Source organism: Hemicordylus capensis, chromosome 3 (assembly GCF_027244095.1).
Source record: "Hemicordylus capensis ecotype Gifberg chromosome 3, rHemCap1.1.pri, whole genome shotgun sequence".
NCBI lineage: Eukaryota > Metazoa > Chordata > Lepidosauria > Squamata > Cordylidae > Hemicordylus > Hemicordylus capensis.
Genome location: NC_069659.1, coordinates 307323828 through 307332351, shown reverse-complemented (window position 1 = coordinate 307332351; position 8524 = coordinate 307323828).

Here is an 8524-nt window from a genome sequence, read left to right as displayed (position 1 = left end):
CTTCCCTTGTATAGCTTCCTTGACTTTTCTTGTTGGTCATGCTGGCCCCTCCTGGACTTGGTGGTAGGGATGTGCACAAAACCGGTTTGCCCGGTTCAGTTCGAATTCGAACCAGGTTCGAACCAGGAGGGAGTGGTTCGGTTTTGGTTTTGCTCGAAACTCCCCCTGGTTTGGATCGAATTTGAACTGGTTCGGACATCCAAAAATTGGTAGGATGGTAGCTGGCATGCAGGGGTACCTGCCACCCAAACCCCAAAGCAATCAGACACTCGTACGATTTTTTTATGAATTTTTGAAAATTATTATTATTTTTCTCTCATAGGGTATAATGAGACTCGAACCAGCCCATTATTCCTTATTGTGGAGCACCCATGGGTGTCAACAACCATGCAAACCTCGAAGCAATCTAACACCCCTATGATTTTTTATGAATATTTGAAATATTTTTAATTATTTTTCTCATAGAGTATAATGGGACCAGAACCAGACCATATCCCCTATTGTGGAGCACCTAGTGGCACAAAAGTGGGGTGTTTGGTAGAAAACCAGGGGTGCCTACTATCCACAAAGTTCCAAGGCAATCGGACACTCCTCTGATTATTGGTGAATTTTTAAATTATTTTGGAATTCCTCATAGAGAATAATGAGGATTGTAGCAAATGTATAGCTTCACATCGGAGAGAAAGGGATGTCCTAGAGTGGAGTGTGGTGGGTGGTAGTTCCTAGGGTGGGCAAGGAAGCTATCAGAATTATTTGAAAGGAATTGGGCAAAAGGCTGATTTTTAAGTGATTTTTGAAGTTTACGCGACTTTAAGTTTTTTCTCCATAAAGAAGCATGGAGGTGTCAGCAAATGTGTAGCTTCACATCGGGGGCAAAGGGGTGGCCTAGAGAGGAGTGTGGTGGGTGGTAGTGCCCAAGGGGGGCCAGGTAGCTATCAGAATTATTTGAAAGGAATTGGGCAAAGGGCTGGTTTTTAAGTGATTTTTGAAGTTTATGTGTCTTTAAGGTTAGCAGATAAGAGTGGATTCATGGTTTGTCATTGGAAATCTAATATGCTAGCAAAGAATCTACACTCAGAAAACTTCAGAAACAACAAAACCCAGTACCCCATGGGTTAGCAACCCATGGAGGTGGTTGGCACCCTCACTCTGGGCCACCCCAGCACCCCCGAGTGCAGTTATGGGGCTGCTGAAACCTCCATTCTTCCCTATGGAGAAAAACCTTAAAGCCACTTGTGGGGTGCTGGGGTGGCCCAGAGTTAGTGGTGGTCTAGTGCAAAGAGGGTGCCAACCACCCCCATGGGTTGCTAACTTGTGATCATGAAGCCTTGATTACTAATTCCTGTTCATTAAAGCTCTGGTCGCTAATCTTCCTGACCACTGCTTCTTATGTAGAGAGTAGGCTTCCAACTGAGGCAAACAGGCTCAACGGGGATATGGCCCCTCCCACCAGATGTGACTCACCTCAGCCCTAGCTGGCTCCTCCCACTGTCTCCAGGCAAAATAGAAACTCAGGGATGGACCTTCTCCATTGCTGCCCTGAGGCTTTAGAATGCGCTCCCTGTTGAAATAAGAGCCTCCCCATCTCTGACAACTTTTAAAAAGGCAGTTAAAGACACATTTGGTCACCCAGGTTTTTAATTAGATTTACAGTTTTTAATAGTTTTTAAGTTTTAACATTGTGTTAAATTTTAAATTGTAAAGTTTTGATTTGTTATGTTTTAATTTGTACTGTTTTTATTGTAAACTGCCTAGAGACATACGTTTTGGGCAGTATATAAATGTGTTTAACTAACTAACACACATGGAAAGCCACACAGTGACGAGAATGAGCCCACTGGGACACACACTGGGACCTCTCTCCTAAAGAGCCCCTCAAAATTTTCCCCTCCTGTTTGTTTGTAGAAGAAGAAAAAAAAATTGGTTTAGAAAAGCTTGCTACCTTTTCAGGTCTGTTTCTCCTCTTCCTAGAGTAGGCATCCATTCTGTCAAAAACAAACCCCTAGAAAAGACTACCCCTCACAAACCTACCTTGTCCTTTCCCACTTGTTTTCTTGTTGATTGGCTTGCTTGCTTGCTTGTTTCTCTAGGAAAGAAAACAAAATTTTGCTGCCTCCCCTTGTCTAGGCCACCCCATAACAAACTATTCTCTGGGCAGCTCACAACACAACACTAAAACATCCAATAAAAACACATAGAACACATCAAATCAACACACACACATTATAGAAAACAATTTTAAATCTTTAGAGAACCACCCATATTATTCTACACAGGATGTCAGCCAGTATTAAGGCCAAGTTAAGAAAAGTGGCTCAAACACCCTCCCCATCACCACCAAGTGATTAGGAAAAGATGTCACTTTGCACCAGCAAGGGAGACGGACACATGCATGCGCGCACGCGCTCACACATCTTTATCCTGTGGAGTTGGGCCAACTAACAATGCCCTCCGCAAGGGCAAGTTTCTTCTATAATGTCATTCACAGACTTCAAATCAGGAAATGTCCATGGCAACATCAAATACAACTTGCTTTGCTTGCAATTCAGCCCATTTTATTGCTTCCTATCAGTCCCAGCTAGATTGATGCCAGAATGTCATCAATTCCTGAATGTCATAAAGTCCAAGTTGCCAGATAGATTCAAGCTGGAATGATAGCTTGCAAGTTCAGTCTGCTTTATTGCTTTCTATGGGTCCTATCTAGGAGGTTACTACATAAGTCCCATTTAAAAAGCCTCTCTGTGATCTGCTTCATATCGGGTTTTATTCTTGCACAGGAGAATAAAAGTGCATCATATTAACTAATTTCTATTCATTTTTCCTTCTTTTTAAATAGTTAAAATTGCATTATTATTTTTTCATTCCTTTGCCAAAATATTTTTTTTAAATGGGGGGGGGGGTCCAGAATACAAAGCCACACCTCACAGAAATAGAAGATCTGGGGCAAATTATAGAGAGGGTATTCATAGGAAAACTATTAATTCAAAGCCACTTTCCAGCACTTTGAGAATTTGTAAAAAGAAATTAAAAACCCATCATTTTACAATTCTTTGATCAACGTGATTCTAAGTATAACAATTAGGATTTGAGTGTGCTATAAGTATCTAATCTTTGCTAAGGGTCCTTGAGCACATGCTCCAACCAAGAATCAGATCAGATTAGTTTATCCTTCCCTAATGCAGATAAGATTGAAAAACAGATAGAAATGCATTTTCAGCCCTATCCAGATATTACTTTGTACATGTATATACATGTCTGCATGTATTTACATCTTTTTAATGTGAATGATTGTACATGCATTCATTTAAAAGGTGAATCTAGGATCATCTCCACCCTCAATGCAGGATAGAGATAGGAACAGGTTGTAAGCACATCAGGAGACCTTTTCCTGCTGACTTACTTGGCCCAGTGGGGAGGAAAGTCCTATTCACACAGTATGTTCAGTGTGTGTATAATTTCTGTGCAGTGTACACATGTACAGATTTGTACACAGATTAAGCATGTATCAACAGGACTTTCTTCCCATCATTGGACACATATATCAGCAAGAAATAGGGTCCTTTGCTTCCTGTCATTGTTAATGTGAACAATAGAGCGATCTAGAAATGTGAAAAGAAAAGGCCTTGCTGAAGAACCAGCATGGTTTCTACAAGTGAAAGTCTTACCCCACTAACCTTTTGGAGTTCTTTGAGAGTGTCAACAGGCATGTGGATAAAAGTGATCCAGTTGACATAATATACTTGGACTTCCAAAAAGATGTTGACAAAGTTCCCCACCAAAGGCTCTTAAGTAAACTTAGCAGTCATGGAATAAGGGGACAGGTTCATGTGTGGATTGATAACTGGTTGGAGGACAGGAAACAGTAGGAATTAATGGACAGTTTTCACAATGGGGAGAGGTAGGAAGTGGAGTCCCACAGGGTACTAGGACCAGTGCTCTTCTTTAACTTGTTCATAAACGATCTGGAAGTTGGGATGAGCAGCGAAATGGCCAAATTTGCAGATTACACTAAACTATTTATGGTAGTGAAATCCGTAAGAGATTGTGAGGAGCTCCAAAAAGATCTCTCCAAACGGGGGGAGTGGGCGACAAAATGGCAAATGCAGTTCAATGTTAGCAAGTGTAAAGTGATGCATATTGGAGCAAAAAACCCCAACTTTACATATACGCTGAAGAGATCTGAGTTCTCGGTGACTGACCAGAAGAGAGGTCTTGGGGTCATGGTGGACAGCTCATTGAAAGTGTCAACTCAGTGCGCGACAGCTATGAAAGGCTAATTCCATGCTAGGAAAGATTAGGAAGGGGACTGAAAATTAAACTGCTAATGCTATAATGCCCTTCTACAAATCTATGGTGTGGCCACATCAGGAGTACTGTGTACAGCTTTGGTCACCGTATCTTAAGAAGGATATTGTAGAGCTAGAAAAGGTGCAGAAGAGGGCAACCAAAATGATCTGGGGCCTGGAGCCCCTTCCTTATGAGGCTAAGCTACAGCATCTGGGGCTCTTTACCTTGGAAAAGAGGTGACTAAGGGGTGACATGATCAAGGTGTATAAAATTATGCATGGAATGGAGAGGGTGGACAGAGAGAAATTTTTCTCCCTCTCTCATAACACTAGAACCAGGGGTCACCCCATGAAACTGAAGGCTGGGAAATTTAGGACCGACAAGAGGAAGTACTTCTTCACACAGCGCACAATTTATCTATGGAATTCCTTGCCATGGGATGTCGTGATGGCCACCAGCTTGGATGGCTTTAAAAGGGGCTCAGACAAATTCATGGTGGACAGGTCTATCAATGGCTACTAGTCCGGTGGCTGTGGGCCATCTCCAGCCTTAGAGGCACTATGCCTCTCAATACCAGTTGTGAGGGAGCAACAGCAGGAGAGAGGGCATGCACAAACCTCTTGCCTGTGAGCTGCTCAGAGGCATCTGGTGGGCCACTGTATGAAACAGGATGCTGGACTAGATGGGCTTTGTGCCTGATCCAGCAGGGCTGTTCTTATGTTCTTAAGTACACCATGGTCATTGGAAGTGATGGCTGACACAATCTAATAAGTCTAAGGGAGATGGAGCAACCTGTGGGGCTGCTGTAAACATGGAAGCAGTGGCACCACTGTAGCGTTCAAGTAGTGGCCCTACCAGTGTTAATGCACTCTTCTCCATTGCAACAATGGGGACACTGGTAATGCTACTGCCCATTCTCTGCAACTTTGCCTATGTGTCTGCGTTTGTAGCAGAGGCTCCACCAGTCACTCCATCACACTTACCCTTTCACATCGTTTCAGCCAAGGGCCCTATGTCAAACAAGTGTGACTTTACAATATTTGCATATTAGCACTAGAGTGGTACTCTGCGTGGCATGGCAGCCACTATTCACTGTTCATCAACTGAAGCTCTGGTGTTGTAGTGACTGAAGGAGATGATGAGTTATTCTGCTTGCTGAGTTGACAGTTTCATAAAAGTAGGGAAAGGAGTTAATGAAAAGTGCCCCTCTTGCTAGAGCAAGACTGTAAGAAGACCAGACTCATAGTCTGAGAGACATAGGACCGGGTCTCCCGATCAGTGAGACCCGGTTTCTATGGGTGAGCGGAAAGAGTGGGCGAAGCCCGCTCTCCCTGCTCACAAGCGGGCAGAGAGCCCTGGGCAGCCGGATCGGCTGCCCACATGATGGCCAGCTCCGTGACGGAGCTGGTGGGGGGTGGGGGGAGTGGGGGATGTGCGGCCCCCACAAACCCCAGTATGCCCTGCGCGAGCATGCAGGGCATACTGGGGAGACCCCCGGAGCCGGGAGGCAGTTTTTCACCTCCCAGCCGGGGGTCTACTCATGAGTAGGCGCAGCACGAAGTTGCGCCGCGGCTACTCACGATCGTAAAAAGCAGGTGTGCCGGAGCGCTCGGCTGCGAGCCCGGTGGTTCTTATGGTCAACAAAAATCGGGCTAGCCCGATTCACTGTTGAATCTAATTCACATATGAGGTGCAAACATAATGATAGGGTCTTGAGGTGGTGCAATGAGGTGGTTCAGCTGCATAGCTCAATCTGCAAAGAATTTGTTTAGAACCTCCAATCTAATCCAGTCCCCTGAACTCTACTATGGGGCGATTCTCCGTAGCTCAGGGCGGTTCACAAATATAATAAAACAGTTAAAATCAATCAATCATCAGGAATGAAAATTTTAAAATACAATAAAACAGCTAAAAATTAAAACAATTCAAAACCTTATAAAAACCTGATATGTTAAAAACCCTTTAAAACAATTTTAAAACCCTGGAAGGCCAGGCCGAACAGGTAGGTCTTTAGGGCTCTCCTAAATGCCAATAAAGAATTCAAATTAAGGATTTCTGCAAGGAGCACATTCCACAATCTAGGAGCAGCTAGGATAGTTCCTATTATAGGAACTGTTCCTACTATCCTATTATAGGATAGTTCAGAAAAACATAATACTGTGTAATGCAGCAAGATGTGGACATGGCCTAGGCCTCTATAGCTTTCATTATTTCTCTTTAGTATCATGTACTGACGTAGGTGGTGGAGCATCTATGGTATAAAAACTGCAGAAAATATGATAAGTAGCTACAGTGAATAGATCCCCCCCCCTTCTATTTTTGCTTCTGTGGAAGTGCTTAGCAAGAGGCAGGCATTGTCCTGGAGCTCCCATGCCAAAGGTAGAGGGGGAGGATGTTGTTGGCCCAGCCTTTCAGAAGACATTGTGGGAGAGGCCATTGCCTACAAGAATAGTTGTGTCCAGCTCTGAACCCATGAAGGATGTCCCAAAATGCCACAAGGGAAGGGTGATCTGGCAGGATCTGAAGAATAAAGGTGCGGGCTGACAAAACTGTAACAGGAGGGCACAGAAGCAGTGTTGCCACTTGGTAGGATGCGGATTGCACAACCAACATTACCATAGTTGCTCCTATTTGCCATAATGGGAGAAACTACGGTAACACTGGTAGTACAACCAACGTCTTCCCCAATGGCTTCACCACTTCTGTGTCCTCAGCAGCAGCACCACAATACTGTCTTGTCTGGCTGACATACTACACAGTGTTATGCATGCAGTGGGGTCCAGTGTTTGAGTCATTATACAAGAGCACTGTTGCCCAAGCACAAACATTGTGGAAATGAAATTGTGCAACAGTGTAGCCACGATATAAAATATTTAGTGGCTATACTTTTGCACAATTCCATTTGCGCAATTCCATAGCACAAGAAACTGTGCAAATGTTACACTCCTCCACCTGCATAATATTGCACTGTATGTCAGCCAGATAATTTGTTGTGGGATCAGAAGGTAGGCCTTGAGAGGTCAAAGTACAGGCTCTGGAACATGCTCCCTGCTGAAAGAAGAGCTTCTCCTTCTCTGTTTGTTTTTAGGAGGACCCTGAAGATGTACCTAGCACCCCAGACTTTTAACTGAAATCTAATTTTTAACATTTTAATGTGTTTTTATCTATTATGATTTTTATCTTTTTATGAATTTTACATGTTTATATTTTGTATTATGTTTTTAATTTTGTACACTGCCTTGAGATTTTAAATTAGGTGGTATATAAATACAATGAAATAAATAAATACATACATACATAGCTTGCCAGTAATGACTGACCATCTCTCTTTACTTCTGGGATTGCTGTTATGCCCCTGAGACCCAGCTCTTTCCACTGATGTGCTTTGCTAAGGTAAACACATTACAGTAGTATGATTGTAACAAAGATTCAAAGGCATGTGCCCTTGGTTATACTTAAAGCCATACAGCTTACTGCATGCCGTCTTCAGGTCTGTGTAGTGTAGTGAAAGAGGGGGAAAGCCTGCCTTATCTTGAGATCTTAAACCATTCTGCTCATGTCAGAGAAGCTAAATGAATTTTGACAATTACAAAAAATGCCTGGTATACTCTAAATCAACAATATGATTGAGTTCCAGCTACATTTGGGGCCTACGCCTCAGTTATTTTACCCTTTCCCATTTAAGGAAGTGCCCTTGGGCCATTTACTGATTCTCGATTGAATGGGTAATAGACCTCTGACATATCTTATTTCTAGCTGCAGCCCTGAACATAATTCTTTGTTTACAGCAGCCGCTGAGAGACTTCTATGAATATGTAAATTTCCTCCTTAAAAATAAAATCTACAGGATTCAGTTGCAATCATCTTTAGTAAAGCATAGATGGAAAAGTAGTTGCACAAAGACTTGTCAGTAACTTGCTTGGATGTGTCTATGTATGTATGTATGCATGTATGCATGTATACAATAGTGCTCTAAGATTACAAAAATACACCAATATTCACTGAACAATTACTGTATAGCCAACTTAATCAGTTTATAGATTTGTTTATAACCCAAATGGTGTCCTTTTTCATATTTTCTTTTCCCCCAAGTTTTTGTTACATGAAATATGCTATAAAATTCTCAAAGATGCAAAAGACAAAAAGTCTGTGGCATTTGAGGGTATTTCTTTTCCTGAATGGGAGATCTATCAGCAAGACCAAGACATTTTTTACCAGTGAAAATTGTTCTTTCCTC